Here is a 16,594-nt window from a genome sequence, read left to right on the forward strand (position 1 = left end):
TTCAGAATATTTTTTTTCTTGTTTTCCTCCTCCCAAAACTAGGTGCGTCTTGTGGTCTGGTGCGTCTTATAGAGTGAAAAATACGGTAGTTAGAGGGATTGTTGGTGACTTGCAGAAGTCAGTTGGTAGCTCACCACACCTCGACCTGTATGATGCACCAGCAAAGTCTTCAGAGATTTCCTGCTCCCAGCAGAAATAGCTTCTTCCAGGTTAAGGGGAAAACTCTGCCACACTGTGCAAATTAACAAAGTGCTTATCGTATCCAGTCACAAGACACAGCAAAACACTACTATCTACTCTCTCTCTCTCTCTCTCTCTCTCTCTCTCTCTCTCGTTCTTCTGGTCCTTGAAGTAAAGATACACATGTACAAATTCACTAACACTATCACCATGCCTAGAAGAAGAAGAAGAGTTTGGATTTGATATCCCGCTTTATCACTACCAGAAGGAGTCTCAAAGCGGCTAACATTCTCCTTTCCCTTCCTCCCCCACAACGAACATTCTGTGAGGTGAGTGGGGCTGAGAGACTTCAAAGAAGTGTGACTGGCCCAAGGTCACCCAGCAGCTGCATGAGGAGGAGCGGAGACGCGAACCCGGTTCCCCAGATTACAAATCTACCGCTCTTAACCACTACACCACACTGACTCCCTAGCTATCTAAAACTGCTGTGTAAAAAACAGCCTCATCCCCTGACTCTCACAGTTTCAGAGTCAGACGGCAAACAGTACAGCATCAGGATTTGCAACAGGACTTAAATGAAATGAAAGCAATGCTCCAGAGATGATCATACTACCCACATTCCTGAACAAATGGGAGGGTGAATGACTCAGCAAGTCATACGCTCAACCTCTGATCTGTTGCTATGGTAACCCAGTGCACCTGCTTTCTTATCTCTGAACATCCAGGTGTGGGTGATGTGCTCCTCAAGACATGAGACCAAGCACTGTGTAATTTAACCCATTACTCACATTACACCAACAGGGATATCTAAAGGGCATCCTGAACTGTGTGGAATGTGTGTGCTCCTTGAGGATGTATCCAGAGATAAAATGAGTTGCCCTGAAAATCACAGGACTTAAGTTAGCCATTGAGTCTTTCCCCATTGAGTACAATAGGACCTAAGTGTAACTTAGGCTAGATTGGACCCTGGCTGTTACAGTACATTGATGGATAAAATAAATAAGATCAACAATGGGGCATATTCTACAACACAGCAGTATTGTGAGCCCTGCTTCATCCCTATGCTTGCAAAGTGCTTCTGAGATCTCGAGATCAAGTAGTTATTAAGTGGGCAAGTATTGTTACTTTTACAGTCATCAGGAAACAGTGTTTCATGGGGAGGGGACCGCACATCTATTTGCAGCTTGATTCAAGATGGGGCTCACAACTACGCAGAAGAAGAACATAAATGTTTTAAACAATTTTTTAAAATATTAAACTATGAGATCTTCTAAATCTACACTAACTGCTTTGCTGCAAGCACTGCATGTGCAATTACCTAGCACTTTGGGAGACTCCACTTCGGCATAATTCCCTTACTGATCTTCTTAGATACTGAGTATTTATACTCAACCGCACCATTTTCCACTCCACTCCAATCAGCACACCCATCTCCTTCTTTGATGAAACATTTCTCCCTGATCCCTGGAGAGGAGAGGGAGAGAGAGAGAGAGAGAGAGAGAGAGAGAGAGAGGAAAGAAAGAAAGAATACCTCCTGTGGCCACTCTCTTCCATCCAACAGTATTATGCTGAAGCAGACGAACAAACAAGAAAACATATTTTGGCATGTTGGATATATATTTTGAGGGATGTGGAGGAAGCAGTGTGCTTCAAGGCATGCTATGAACAGTTTCTGTAGCCTAGCCCCAAGGGTACCGCTTGACCTATTTGGCGTGGGATCTGATAATCCCATACAAATCCAAAAGATCTTCGTGAACTGCAAGAAACTGATGTATCTGATAGGCTTGGAGGTGCATTTGTTTCTGACCATTGCAATGAGTCTGGCCAGAGCTGACAGGCCACTTTCCATCTAAGGCTAGTTGCATTGACTTCATTTGCCAAATCTGCACTATTTACTCATTCTTATCTGTTCAAGATATAGTTATATTTCGAGCATCAAGCTAGGATTCAATTTATTGTTCTATTGGGGTTTCTTAAGGAAAGAAAACTAAACAAAAAACCTTTATTTTAAAAGAAAAGAAAAACAGTTTAACCTCATCTTTAGTTTATCTCTACTGTCATAGTTTATTAAAATGATGACTGCAGCTGGGATAAGTCCTGGTGATAGAAGAAGAAATTAATCTATTTAATAACCCACTTTTATAGATACAGATAGGTAGCCGTGTTGGTCTGCCATAGTCAAAACAAAAAAAATTCCTTCCAGTAGCACCTTAAAGACCAACTAAGTTAGTTATTGGTATGAGCTTTTGTGTGCATGCACACTTCTTCAGATACACCTGTGTATCTGAAGAAGTGCGCATGCACACAAAAGCTCATACCAAGAACTAACTTAGTTGGTCTTTAAGGTGCTACTGGAAGGAAATTTTTTTTGTTTCCACTTTTATAGAGTAATGCAAGACTGAGAGAACAATTGCAGCTCAAGCCAGGAGAATATTGTTTCCAAATATGGGGAGCTTGAGCATCATTGCAAATATTGGGTTTCTGCTATGTCTCTTTTTACACTTCTGAAAGCAGATGAACTGTTTGCTCAGAAATAAGCCCTGTTACATTTAGAGAGACTTTCAAATAGCTGAGTGTGTATAGGACTGAGCAGTGCTAACCACCCCATACATTCACATACACAACTGCATGTAAACAAGTGACCCAAGCAATCACAATATATGCCTGGGAGAATTTATTTATTTTAAAATATTTATACACTGCCAATTTTTTTTAAAAAAACACCAAGGTATGAACAGCATAAAAGTGACATTAATAAATATCAATGGCAATAAACAAAGCAATTAATCAGATTAATAATGATTAGTAATGAATTTAACAGGCTCACCCACCAGGGAAAGCCTGGATGAACAAATGTGTTTTAAGTTGGTGCCTATATTCCAGTACTGTAGCCTGATAGTTACAGGGAGCACATTTCAAAGGGCTTGGACCACAACCCTAAAAGTCCCCTCTTTTTGTTGACATAAGGTAAACCTCATGAGTGTGTGACCAGGCAGTGGCATATAAAGTAAGACAGTCTCAAAGAGAACTTAGTCTCAAGTTGTTCAGGGTTTTATATGCTAAACTTGAGCCTGTATCATATTGGAACCTAGTGCAGTTTTTTCATCAGTGGTGTTACATATTGTCAAAAGGATACCCCATCCTGCAAAGTTGCTGCAGCATTCTGCACCAGGACCAGTCTTAAAGGAAGCCCAATCATAGACTTGTCTGAGGAATGTGCATCAAGTTAATTGTTGCTGGTCATATCCAGGATTGTAATGTCCACACATAACATTTGACCAGATGAACATGAAGTCAAAGTGTGGGATCAGACCTGAATCAAAGTGTGGCTTCTGAACACACATGAACACACACACATGAGAGAGAGAGAGAGAGAGAGAGAGAGAGAGAGAGAGAGAGAGAGGGAGGGAGGAGTTGGTGCCTACAATAAACTTTGGAGGGTTTGTTTTTTTAAAAAAAAATTGGAAGAATATTATATGGGAATATTAAGATACCATTCCAATATTCATTCATTCATTCATTCATTCATTCATTCATTCATTCATTCATTCTCTCTCTCACACACACATCCATTTATACCCTACCATCATGGAACCCAAGGTGACATTCCCGTGGAGCCCCTCCACCCAGACCCAGAGAACACCCAAATCTGCTTGGCTTCAGAAAGTTAGTGGCTTCAAGTGGTTTCAGACCATACCCTGGACCTCTAGATATTTTGTAATGAGTCACAGTGGGAGAGCCACTGGAATAGTATTTTTTTTCAAGGACAACTTTTTTGAGTGGGGGTCCCAGGGGCATATGCAGGTCAGTCACTGGTGAATTAGTGTATCAAGTCTTTAAAATAGAGGGTATAGTCTATTTCAACATGCATAATGACTATTAAACTAAATTAAAAAATAAATTAATTAAACGAGGAGATTCCCATTTCAAAATCTAATAACTAAATGCTGGGGGGAGGGGTTCATGAAAAGTGTTTTTTTTAAAAAAAACATTTTAATACTAGTATCACAATCCTATGCATGTCTGGTTACAAGTGAGTCCTACTGAGTTCTGCAGATGTCCTAGATAAGCGTCTATAGGAGTGTAGGCTGCTTGTAATCTTCTACACAACTCCCTGGGAGTTCTACTGAAATCAAGTCGTAGTGAATCGGCCTGCTTTTGTGTCATTATGCATAGGGATTGCATTGTTATCCCAGTTAAGCTAGAGGAAAATGGAATGTACTCCCTCCTCAATATTCAATCCTGGTGTTGCCGTATTTCAAAAAGTAACATTCCTGACACCCACAAAGTTGAGCTTTTTTTAAAGAAGACCCCAAAATTGTTGAACTTTTTTAAAGAAACCCACCAAAATTGTTGAGCGATTTAATGCTTTTTGAGCTGTTTCAGCTGCTTTTTCTATCACATTGCCATGCAGCTAGGTTTTCCCTGACATTTTTCTGGTTCAGCAAAATTCCCCCCAACGCCATCTTTACACCTGAAAACCAGGACATGTCAAGAATTTTCCTGACGTATGGCAAGCCTATTCACTCCTTGTGAATTACCTTGAAGTTACTGATACAGGAAGGACTGAAGCAAACAGACAACAAATCGTAAAGCAACCTTCTCTGTTCCTTGCACATATGTGTATATGATGCCTGACCTTTTGAATGAAATTGCTTAACTCAGTTTTAACCATGTGAAATGGTTGCTGGAATCACCACTTGGGACTCAACCCTTGACGCGCTTTCTATGGTGTGTTGCGCAGTTATGAATTATGGCAGAATAGCATTGTTTCGATTTGCACTGCGGAGCTGACTTGGGAAACAAGAAACAACATTGGCGCTGTTTTTTCCTTTGGGGGATTACTAAAAAGGTCTATCAAGAGCTTCACCAAAGAGCTTCCTGATCACTAAAAAGCCTCATCCTGAAGCCAGCTCTGTCAGCTGTTAGGGCTAAGTGAATATCTGTTCTAATTACAGGGGGGAAACAGACAGCATTTTTCATTAACATTATTAATAGTCACTAGACCCTTACCATCTGTCTTGGAGGCATGGATCTGATTCCTGAAGAGAAATGTCACCAGCCTGGAGCATAATTCCGAGGTTAAGGAAAACAGACCATCGGGGCTCCAACACCTCTTGTTACCAAGGCTTTTCAGTCTTGGCTCAGAAGCACATATTGATTCTGGCACACAGACTGCAACCTAGCCTTTAGATGTCAAATCTGTTACAGTGCTTCTTCCCACTATAACACTGCTCAGCTTGCCAGCAGAGAGACTTTTGATATTTGTGGTCAGCTGGGAAGGAGGCCTTTGTTGCCAAAAGGAGGATGAATTGATTTTTAATTTTATACACACACACACACACAGAGAGAGAGAGAGAGAGAGAGAGAGAGAGAGAGAGAGAGAGAGAGAGACTACTGGGCTGGAAATGCCTTTGCTGTGGCTCAGTTGTGATGTATAACAGTAGTGATGCTGTGCAGTTGGAGAGTGGAAGCCCCAAATGAGATTTTCTGTGCTCAAGAACCAAGCAGGATTCTACAAACAGGAAGTTGCCTGTCTAGCTAAGAATTGTCTACATCAGGGGTGGGGAGCTTGGGGCCCTGCAGATGAGACTTCAACTCTCATCAGCACCAGCCTCCATGGATAGTGGTCAAGGATGATCAGTGCCGCAGTCAAACAACCTGTGGAGGTTCCCTACATCCAGGGCTCGAGACAGGAGTCTTTCTTGAGATGCCTACCTTGAAGATGCAAGAGATTGAACCCTGGGGCATTTGCATGTAAGCATATGGTGTACCACTGAGCTATGATGATGTGGCAGCCAGGGAAGATCCAGCCAGTGATACAATTGCCAGGAGCAAAACTGGCATTTATCTACGATTGTGTGAATATTTGTTTGCATCACCATGGCTGCAATCTGACATCGGGGCTGTTGCATTAGTTTTCCTGGTTATAATGCTAGCACTTCTGTCCCAATTTCAAATGTTCCTTTTACATTGTGGCATTATGGAACTGAGTTTTTTTGATAGCTACACCTCCATGCTGTACTAAATTTTAAAAAGAATTGCATGTCAAGATACCACCCCAAATTTGTCACGTGAAATTATGACACGAAACCCCTGCAATTTTCAAAGTTAACAAGGTTGCAAATGGATTTTTTCCCCCTGGAAATAATTATCATTGAAATTAGCACATTTCCCCCCTCTAGATTCCACTAGATTTCTAGAAGTGGCTTTTATGTTATGTAAAATAATCACATAAAAATATTATGTCCACTCCCAGCACAGCAAGCACCAGAAAAAGCTGATGTAAAGTTGCCGGTGTTTTCAAATGTCTACATGCAAAAGGACATGCCACTCATCCACCTTGGCCAAACTATTTCGAATCAAACCAAGGGAACTTCAACCCATTCTTCTTGAAGATGAGGATTTAGAAACACTGCAGTTCAACCTTTTTCTGCATGCAATACATGGTATCCAAAGAAGCTTGCTCCCAAGTGATTTTACAGCTTAATCCCATGCTGTTTGGCACCCCTAAAACCATGGGTTTGGACTCAAGAGCCCCAAACTGCATTGGATTGCAGCTTTGGCATATTTTCAGATTCACCCTTTGCAAACAGTGGAAGAAAGCACAATAAGCACTCATGTGTAAACACCCTCTTTTCAATTCTTATGTTTGATGGAAGTCCTTTTCAGGTTACCCGAAATGGAGACAGTCCAAATCTGGCAGTCCAAAGACTCATCTTTTCATGAATCAGGAAGTTCTGGCATCACTATTTCACATCTCTTGTTTCACCATGTTCATCATGTTTACTCAGAGGTAAGTACCTTTGAGCTCAATGAAATTTACTGCCAGATGAACGTGTATATGATTGCAACCTTAAAGTAGTCCATAAAGAAAGCTCATCTCCTAGGGATTTTGATTGATACTAAGACAATGTAGAAAACGTGACTACATTCCCCCCCCATGTAAATTCTGAATGACCTCCCCAATAATCAATGTCACATGATGAATTCAGTGCTTATGCTATAAGGAACCAATGTTAGTTCCCATCCCATCTTGCCAGCTGTTTCTGCATATGCGTCACTAATTATGTGCATTAATTTGCCCAAGATTTACATGTATTAATTATGTATACAGTATGGTCACCTGCAACAATGTCTTTGGATTAAGACTTAATCCTGTTACTAGAATTTGTGAAGTGAACTTTCACTCGTCTGTGTGGTCATTATTAACTAGGACATATGAACTATGACGCTAATGAAATATGTATTCATATTAAGAAAATGTATCATTTCCAGTTCCATAATGCCAAGGGGTGTTTGTGTATGTGTGTTTAATGGTAACATTATCAATATTTTGTCATGCTGAGCCCTGCAGAAACTGGGACTTAAATTTTACCTATCCCTGGTTCCTCAGTGAATGAATGGGTTGTACTCAACCCAGTTTTACTCAGAGTAAATCCATTAATATGAACAACCCTAACTCATTTCTATTGATTTCAATGGATTTACTCTGAAAAGGACTTAGAGTGAATACAACTCAATATGATTCCGCTATGCTGGTCCTGATTGTGCTCTAAAAAACAGTTTTACCGGGTACATTAATTAGGACAGCTGTTTTAAGCTGACTCACCAATATTTGAGACACACATAGGGTCCTCCCCACATACTTTTTATATATGGAGAGGTAAAAATGTGCAGAAAATAGTGATTGGTGAATATCACATTTCCACACCATTATTTTCTGACATTGTAAAGTCAACATGAAGGTATGGGTCTCCCCGCTCCCTTATATCAATTTTGCATCATGAATATCCTTATATCCTCATAGAGTGTGAGCTGGAAAGTACCATCACAGGATAAACTCTAATTGCCTGTGGGTTCCCTTCAGGAAGTAGAATACCACCTCTTAATATGTAAAAAAATATATACCATAGGCTTGTACCCATGCCTGTTTACTCTGCATCCAGCACGCTCTGGTTTGGGAAGCCACACATACGGTATATAATCCATAGTCTCCAGCGGTCTACGTTCATACCACCTTGCCATTTCTCCTACCAGTCTTCTCGCAGCTCTTGTCTAAACTCAGAGCTTTCACAGATAAGTGGAGGCAGATTTCTGTGGTGATTTTTGTGCTCCCGGTGGAGACCAGTTTCACCAGTCTCTAGGTGTGCCTTTGGCTGGTTTTGCTTTCTTGTGGCCTATCCAAGTAATTGGTCTGAGTTTCTGGAGTGAGCCCAAGTGGGGCTCATTCTCTTCCTCCTAGCTGCTTTCTGTTCAACCTCCCCACCTCTGTTTTTGACTATTAAATGCTATAGAACATCAGCCTTGCCCTGTGGGGATCCCTTCCAGACAACCACTGTGCTTGGAGACAGAGAGTCAGGTTGTGTACCCACAGCAGTGACGAGAGAAGGAAGGGAGCGCAGAGAGAAGAAATGCTATGGTGCATCTGCAGCATGGATTGTTTTATCTACCTGAGCTGCAACAAAACATGTCTTTTCCTCATCGGTTTCCACAGCGACAGCAGATGCTACAAACTTCCAATAGTTTGACTTCATCCCAAAAGGCGTACTCCTCCATTGTCTTCTGAGATGGACGGATGCCAACAACAACCTGCTTCTAGGGTCTCATGTTGCGTGTATGTGGACAAATCTCTCATTGTTTGAAGCACTGTTTTCGGTTACTGTCATCACTGCATGGGACAAGGGTCTTGCTACCTAAGCAAGTCTAAGACAGAAGGCATTAAAGCAGATGGCGCTGTTGAAAGCTCCTAAAATTATATCAGATGATTTCAAAATGCCCTTTTGAAAAGAGGTGTTCTTTTTAGGAGAGTGTAAGACCGGCAGACAGTGTGATCATTTCCATAGAAGGGCCACACAGAGTCTGGACAAGGACAGACAATTGTTGAAATTCCTTGGAGGGACCTTTGAACAGCATCTTGCACTTGGAGTCCATATAGTTGTGAAACTGGATCCCCCCCCTTTCCTTTTCTTTTTAGGTTGTGCTCTGCTCCGCCTCTCTTCTCTCTCTTTCTCGTCGTGTCATTCACTCAGCTGCTCCACGCCATGTCAAAGGTGACTGACCTTTTCCCTCGGATGACAAAAAAGCACTGGGAACGGATTGTGCTCACATAATTTGTCAGTCGGTGTTTTTAAAAAGAGATGAACAAGGAGTCTAAATGCAAAGCTTTGTCTTTGGAGTGTTGTCTCTTTAACCAGATTTTCTTTAAATTGCAATAAAGGCAGTCACTTCCATTTACTCCCAGGCCCTTTGGTACAGAGTAAACTTCCTACTAATCTTTCTTTGCTGAATTTAAATTTGATGCCTATCTCCCCCATGCAGTCCACTGTTTCTCTTAGGCAAGTTGGAATCTCACTGATTCCCACTCCCTCCTGTCAGCAGATCCAATTCATGTTGATTTTTAAGAGAAATTTATTGAAAACCCCCAACCTGCCCCACCTCAGGTGAAGACTGCAACAAACTCTGGCCTGCAAATATTGGAAAGCTGAAGGCAGCTTCTGTAAGGCCAGTTTCCTTTGGAGAAGAAATAACTACTAATCTGGGGTGTCTGTCATTGGTTATAACAGGAGTGCATAGGTCCGTGTGCAATTCTAGACTCACACCAATGACTTAGTGACTTAGACTTCCTTGTGGAAACAGTACAAAAAGCAAGAAAGTACTGAACAAGAGACAGTACTAGTACCACATGAATATGTACATAGAATCATAGAACTGTAGAGTTGGACAGGATCACAAGGGTAATCTAATCCACACACACGTCCCGGTAATGCAGGAACCTATTGCCTAATGCGGAGCTCAAACCCACAACTCTGAGATTAAGAGTCTCATGCTCCACCAACTGAGCTAACATGTTCTGCCACCATAATTCCCTGTGGGTGCATAGCCCACAATGCACACATGGAGCTTGTGCACCTGCCTGGGCTTTTCTATTTATTTTAGCAAACTGGGAAGCTTTCTGTTCATAAGTGGGTGGTGGTATCTGATTGTCATCCTTCTGCTGAAGGGCAGTCTCCATCAGTGGAATGGGATGGTAGAAAAGACAATTGCTCTTCACCTTGCATCCCCCCGCCTTGCATTCCAGAGGAGATCTGGGGTGTGGGGGGCTTTGTGGGGAAGGGAATCACCCAGAATTACTTTCCTCCCTGTTCTGCTGATGTATGCCTTTTGTCAGCAGAAGGGTGGTAACTGGATACCACCCAGAGTGTCTGTCTCCATTGCAGTGAGGCTGCACATGCAACATTTCTAACCAGGTTGGGGAAAATAAATAGAAATGTGATATATATACCCTCTTTTCACTGAAAAAACTTTAATCATATTCCATTTCTTTCCAGCATTCCGCATTAATTTCTTGTCTTCTTTAGGCAACATTTCATAACTGAGAACTACATACACAGAGACAGGCAACATGTACCTGGGCAACTGTGAATCTGTGTGTTGTGTTAACAACTCCCATGGATCTATCAAAGCTGTGAGGAGAGCATAGCTATTAATTAATGGGAGATATTACCATAACGGAGACATTGTGAGAGTCTTCATAGAGCTGTCAAAACATTAGGTGAGTTCTATGCAACTGGCATTCACATTCCTGACAAAACTGTATCTAAAATTTTGCTTTCTTCCCTTTGTTAGGCAAATGCAACAAAACAGGTTTTTGTGCCACCTACTAATCTTTTATCAATCAGGAATAAGTGTTTATGGCAAGCAAATCAAGTTTATTTTCATACCGAAGACATCTGTGAAAGCTATGGAAGATAATCCAAAAACTAAGAGCAACTTGGTGGGTGGGTGGGGAATTCAGATGTTGCTCTGATTAAATGGTGCAAAATATGTTGCTTGTCCATACTAATGCTAGCAGCATGTGAATAAGCAAACAAAATGATTGATGAACAGCCACTATCATCTGTGGAAGAGCCTGACTGCTCCTGGTGGCTCAGGATGGAGCTTTCTGAACGTGATTGTGGGAAGAATGAATGACAACACCTTTCAAGCTAATCAAAAAATAATCTTCCGCCACCAATTCTGACCCCTCACCCAGAGATTTCCCTCTTTCTGTTTGAGAACCTAAGGAGGAAACCATTTTGGTCAAACTGTGCAACCTTGGATTTGTTTACCACACCTATATGCTGCCCAGTAATTGCTGGTTGGCTGTCAGCGGCCAGGCTGAGGAGTACTGCTCTGATGAGGAATGGTGGGAGTCTCCCCATCCCCACCCCCCTGCTCCTGACCAGGATCCTGAAGCTGCCCAGGAGCAGTGGAGCAGTATAGATTTGGAACAGTTGTTTGCAGAGGGGCATAGTTCTGAAGACCAAAGTTGGGATGAACTGAAGGGTGAACAGCAAAGTGAAGAAGAACTGGAAGATAGTGAACAGACTCTCTCTCGCTAGAAAGTGTTCCCCTTATCAGTCCAAGGTCACGTAGAGCAGATAAGGTGGCTACACAAAATGCACAGTGGTTGCGAGATCAGGTTGCAAGATGCAAAGTGATTGGGGGGAAGTGGGGGAAAACCTTTATTGGGAACACCGTCATTCCGAGAATGGCTACCTTGTTCTTTTGCTGTGATCATTAAAGATTCTTAAAATGGTAAATGACTCTTTTCGCTTTGTCCTGCTTATCTACGTCCAAAGGGGCGGGGGAGGCGAGTCCTCGAAGCCTGACACTGGCTTACAGTATCAATAAAATATTAAATCACCAAACAATAAACAGGAGATTTAAATAACAATATTTTAAAAAGATATAGGAGATCTTTGAAAGTCTTAAAAGACATCAGAAAATAAAATAAAAGACCTGGTACCAAAATGGCTCCAGGTGAGCCTCTTTAGATAAAGCATTCTATAAGTGGGGTGCTAACACCAAAAAGGCCCTATTCTTAATATTCACTTAGTAGCCCTTCAGGCTGGTCTGGGTATATTCTGCAAACATATTTGTTGCCACAATAATAGTGAGTTAGTAATGGATTATTCTGCTTTACTTTGTTCTGTGATGCTTCTCCAAGGCATTATTGCTGTCAGGAGGAGCTATAATGCTACAAAAGTAGGACAACAATAAACCAGAACATCTGTGGTATAAATGATTTCAGCAGGAAGTTACTGGATATCCACTGACACGAAATGAATCAGTGTGACTACCTCAAAATGTGTTCGGACACAAACAGTATTGAAAGTGTGGTTGTATATGACTGCCCTGATAGCATCATGTGGACAAATCATCATGAATGTGCATTTAAAAAAGGATGTCTGGAAGAACCCTTGGTGGCAGCCCAGGAGAAGATCCTGTGAAGATGGCCTCAAGATCTAGATAGGTCTATATGGAAGGATCCTTCAATTAACCTGATCCCAGGATCTCAGGGACAGCACTTTATATCCCTAGGCTGCTTCCAGACTGTTTATATTGTGTCAGTGGGGTTCATTTGCATACTAGCAAATTCATGTCATGCAATTAAAGTTGATTTGGCACTTTTGAACAACTGATCCACATTTCAAAAGAAGCAGACTTTTTGTGGTAAGGAAAGTGGCAGGAAAATACACTGGAAAGGTGAGATAACAATTGCTTGACATGATGTCCTATAACTCTCCACAAGCAAATTAGAATGAATGCCCAAGAGACAGTGGATGTCACGTAACATCCAAACAAACTTCATGCTATGAAATCAGGATTAAATAAATAAACAGGATGCTAAATAAACAGGTTGTCAAGTGACCATAGAATAAGCTGTGCGGCTTTAGTAGAATTCAGATGGTCAAAGTGGAAAATGCATAACTAGAGGCTGGTGTTTTGCATCTGATTCATAGACAGGTTGAAAATTCATACCAACTTCAGCTCTGCTTCTTTCTACGGTGTCCTGCAAGATGGGCAGATGCTCCCTGCTGTGCAGTGCTCTGCATTGAACAGCTGGTGGGCAGGCGTTATAGCATATAGCAAGATGGTGCTATGTTTTATTATATGCTGTACAGAGCAGAAAGACTGAAGTCGGATTTTCAGTTTAATAGGCCTGCCGTGTGTTTGGTGTGTGTAGTCAGTGATTGATAAGCTTAAGCATGTAAAATAAACAGCAAATGAAATCAAATATGTCACCCAATATACCCACCAGTCAGCCAAATGTTCCTTTCTAATGGCTTTGCATGCTGGTAAACTGTCATTTAGTCACAGGGCTTCACAAGTGACTCAGCCAAATATGACTATACCATGAAGGCTGTCAGTTTCTACACCACTGGTCCCTAGGACATACTTTTCAGCTTGCAAAACAATTCTTTGTGGAGCAACAGAGGTCATGCTTGGCTTTCACAGAGGTTTCTTTTATTTTTGAAAAACAACAACAAGGTACCAAAGTTAGAATTAAGCTGCGTACGCGCCATACATTTAAAGCACATGACTTTCCCCAAGGAATCCTGGGAATTGTAGTTTGTTGAAGGTGCTGGGAATTGTTGGCCTCTACCAATCTTACAGCATCAAACTGAGTAATATGGCACCACTTATATTAGACAAAAATGTGTCAGGCTCCTCACTTAAATGGGAAACATGGAATGGCTTTTGCTGGTGGTGTGTGTGTGTGTAAGGAGTGCCAAAAAAGGCCTTTAATAGTTGGGAAAAAAGAGCATTTCAAAATATAATGGGCCTATTTTAGCTCACATGTTGTCAGTGGTTAATGACTAGTGGTGTAACAGATGGCTTTGATGTAATTTCTTTTGAAAACACGAGATTACAAGCAGTTTATTGCATTCCTGTCACCAGACTGCTCCTTGGATACAGCCGAATGTCAACGAGGTCAAAGGTCTAAAGCCACAAGCCAAAGGATTTGTCATTGTTTTACAGGTCACTCGTTGCTATGCACTGGGCAGGCAGGACAACTCCATGGAGCCTACCCAATTGGCAGGACTGACTCCGTTTGGTCAGAAATCTCATAGGAAAACGTCACTTAAAAATTGATTACTATAGTTTGCATCTTTATATCCAAGTGGTCCTCCACAGAGCTCCATTAGCCATAACTAAGGCTCCCAAGTGGTCCTCCTGATCAGACATTCAGAAAACTTATAGAGTAATCCTCATATGATCTGGGAAGGAGTGGAGTGGCTGGCTCACCAATGTATCTCAAGCTCTTCCAGCTCATTCCAGCCAGGTGGGAAAAGGAGGCAATTCATTATTGCTATGCCACTCCAGGCTGGCAACGGCAAGGTGCACAGGAGTCATGCCACTGGTAGGATCTGCAGAGATCTGCAACCTCCAGAGCCACAAGTGCCCCACACCACAATCTTATATGTGTCTACTCAGAAGTAAGCACCGCTGAGTTGGGTTGGGGTTTATTCCTAAGTGGCTGCTTAAAAGGGTGAACCACATTTACATGTATTTAATTTAACTTTTAAATAAATGGGGTTTAAGAGGATGGTGCTCAGTGGTTTGAAGATATTGATAGGAGATTCAACTTTTTTTAAAAAAAAGCAAAAAGAAAATATAGTTGGTCAAAGTTTGGCTCAACAACCTTTTTGGTATTTTGCATTCATAAGGCAACGTTAATTTAACACAAATTATCAAAATATGTAAAAAGGTGAGTGTGCTGCTCTCCTGAGAACCTGACTAACAGTGGAGTAGCATGTGGAATTCTGACAGTGGATCCTTTTCTGACACAGGTGACTCAAAAGCATTGAGGAGTGTGGCAAATCTCTGTTCCCTCAAAAGATAAGATTTAGCTCGCTTCACAACATTTATTTCATTCGGTTGAATTATTATTATCAAAAGGTTAATGAGAACTTAGCGGACAGAGAGGGGAGGTTCATTGCTGTTGCTCCCCTGTTGCCATTGCTCTGGTAGTGGAGAGGGCAAAAAGGGTCATGTGGAGGTCAGCTTCAGGGCGATGGGGCTGTTTAGTCTGGAGCACTTATTATGGAGCAATGAGAGGGGAACACAGCACCCAAATCCAGTGTGATGTACTGCTGGACTATGACCTGGGAGACCAGGGTTCAAATAACCCACTAGGCTCACTGGGTGTGACCAGTTCTCTTAGCCTAACCTACCTTACAGGACAAAACAGGTGAGGGGAAAACAAAACAGGTGAGGGGGGAGAAAAAGTGCTATATTTCTAGAAAAAGAAGTGCCAGAACTCACAATGAACACCTCCCTTTCTTTCTTAGAATGGCAATGGTGCCCACCTGAGATGTGCCGGAATTGAGTTCCTGTGAGGTCTGGCTGGAAAAAAAAGCCCTGGGCAGAACCATGCAGTGGCGTAGGAAGGAGGGTGTGGTGGGTGAGGCCGCCCCAGGAGGGGGGTGACAAAATGGCAAAAATATGTGTGTTTTTTAAAAAGGGGGGGGGCTCATGGCACTTTTTTTTGAAAAAATAGTATTATTTAAAACGAGTTTAATAACTTTGTCTTACAATTAATTAACCTCAACAAGTCAACATAATATGTATTGAAACTTTTTAGTTCAGTCAACAAAAGCAACGAAACGTGGCTGAACTTGACGCTGTGTAATGGAGAGCGTATGGATAAGGAAGGGCAGGGGTGTGTTTCTTTCTGCCGATTCGCCAAAGTCTGTCTCTGCAGTTTGTACTCGAGCGAGATGTAAACAACTGGTGACTCATCATCACTCAACCCGCAACCAATCCTATCCTCTGCCATGCCAGTCAGTCACCCCACGTCATTCTGTTGAGTTAGTTGTGCAATATTATACTGAAGGTTATAAGTGCTGTGCTGAATTTATTTTTGTTACATTTTTTAGTTCATTGATTCATTGTGCTCATCCTCTTCCCTATGATATTGAGTTTGGTAAGTAACGTAAACGTTATGATTCATGCTGTTTGTTTGTATTTGTACGTTAAGCCAAAACTGCAAAATTGCGAAATTAAGTAAAAAAATTCATCCATAAGAAATTCCCATTGTGAAAAAAAGGTTTTAAGTGCTTATGCTCACAATGTTAAGCAAATAAACCAGAAAATAACACTTGCAACTGTATCTTATTTTTCCTTCTTTTAATAATTTCAATGTGTGTGTGTGGGGGGGGGGGGTGACAAGAAATTTTCTTCACTGGGCACCACCTGACCTTGCTACGCCACTGGAAAACCATATACACCACCTTGAGCGCTTTGGAGGAAGGGAGGGCTATAAATATCAGTTAATTAATTAAGAAGTAGAGAAACGGGGGGGGGGATCCCATCCCCCTTCCACCACAATTGCGACAAGACTTTGGATTTGGTGGTTCGTCTACCATGGCTACTCCCTCCTGAAAAACCCTGCAGGACTGCTCTTCTTACATTGATGAAGGGCAGTGAAGGGAATAAATCATGGAGGGGCCATAGCTCAGAGGTAGGATATTTCTTTTGCATACAGAAAGTTCCAGGTTCAGTCAGTTCATTATTGGGCCAGGGGGCCCTCTGCTGGTCTTGGGGCCCTAATAAATGCCCAACTCTGCCAACCTCTGGATTC

The 16,594-nt window shown here is 41.8% G+C and overlaps 1 long non-coding RNA gene across 1 annotated transcript in view; it reads right to left on the reverse strand.

Moving 5' to 3' along the window:
* Positions 1 to 2,916: 2,916 nt before the first annotated feature.
* The window catches only part of LOC310827390, a 139,312-nt gene continuing 125,634 nt past the window's right edge, over positions 2,917 to 16,594 (reverse strand). The window contains exon 5 of the long non-coding RNA XR_014556331.1: positions 2,917 to 3,512. This is a non-coding gene — a long non-coding RNA (uncharacterized lncRNA). The remainder of the gene's footprint in view (positions 3,513 to 16,594) is intronic.

Source organism: Podarcis gaigeae, assembly GCF_964106915.1.
Source record: "Podarcis gaigeae genome assembly, chromosome: 11".
NCBI lineage: Eukaryota > Metazoa > Chordata > Lepidosauria > Squamata > Lacertidae > Podarcis > Podarcis gaigeae.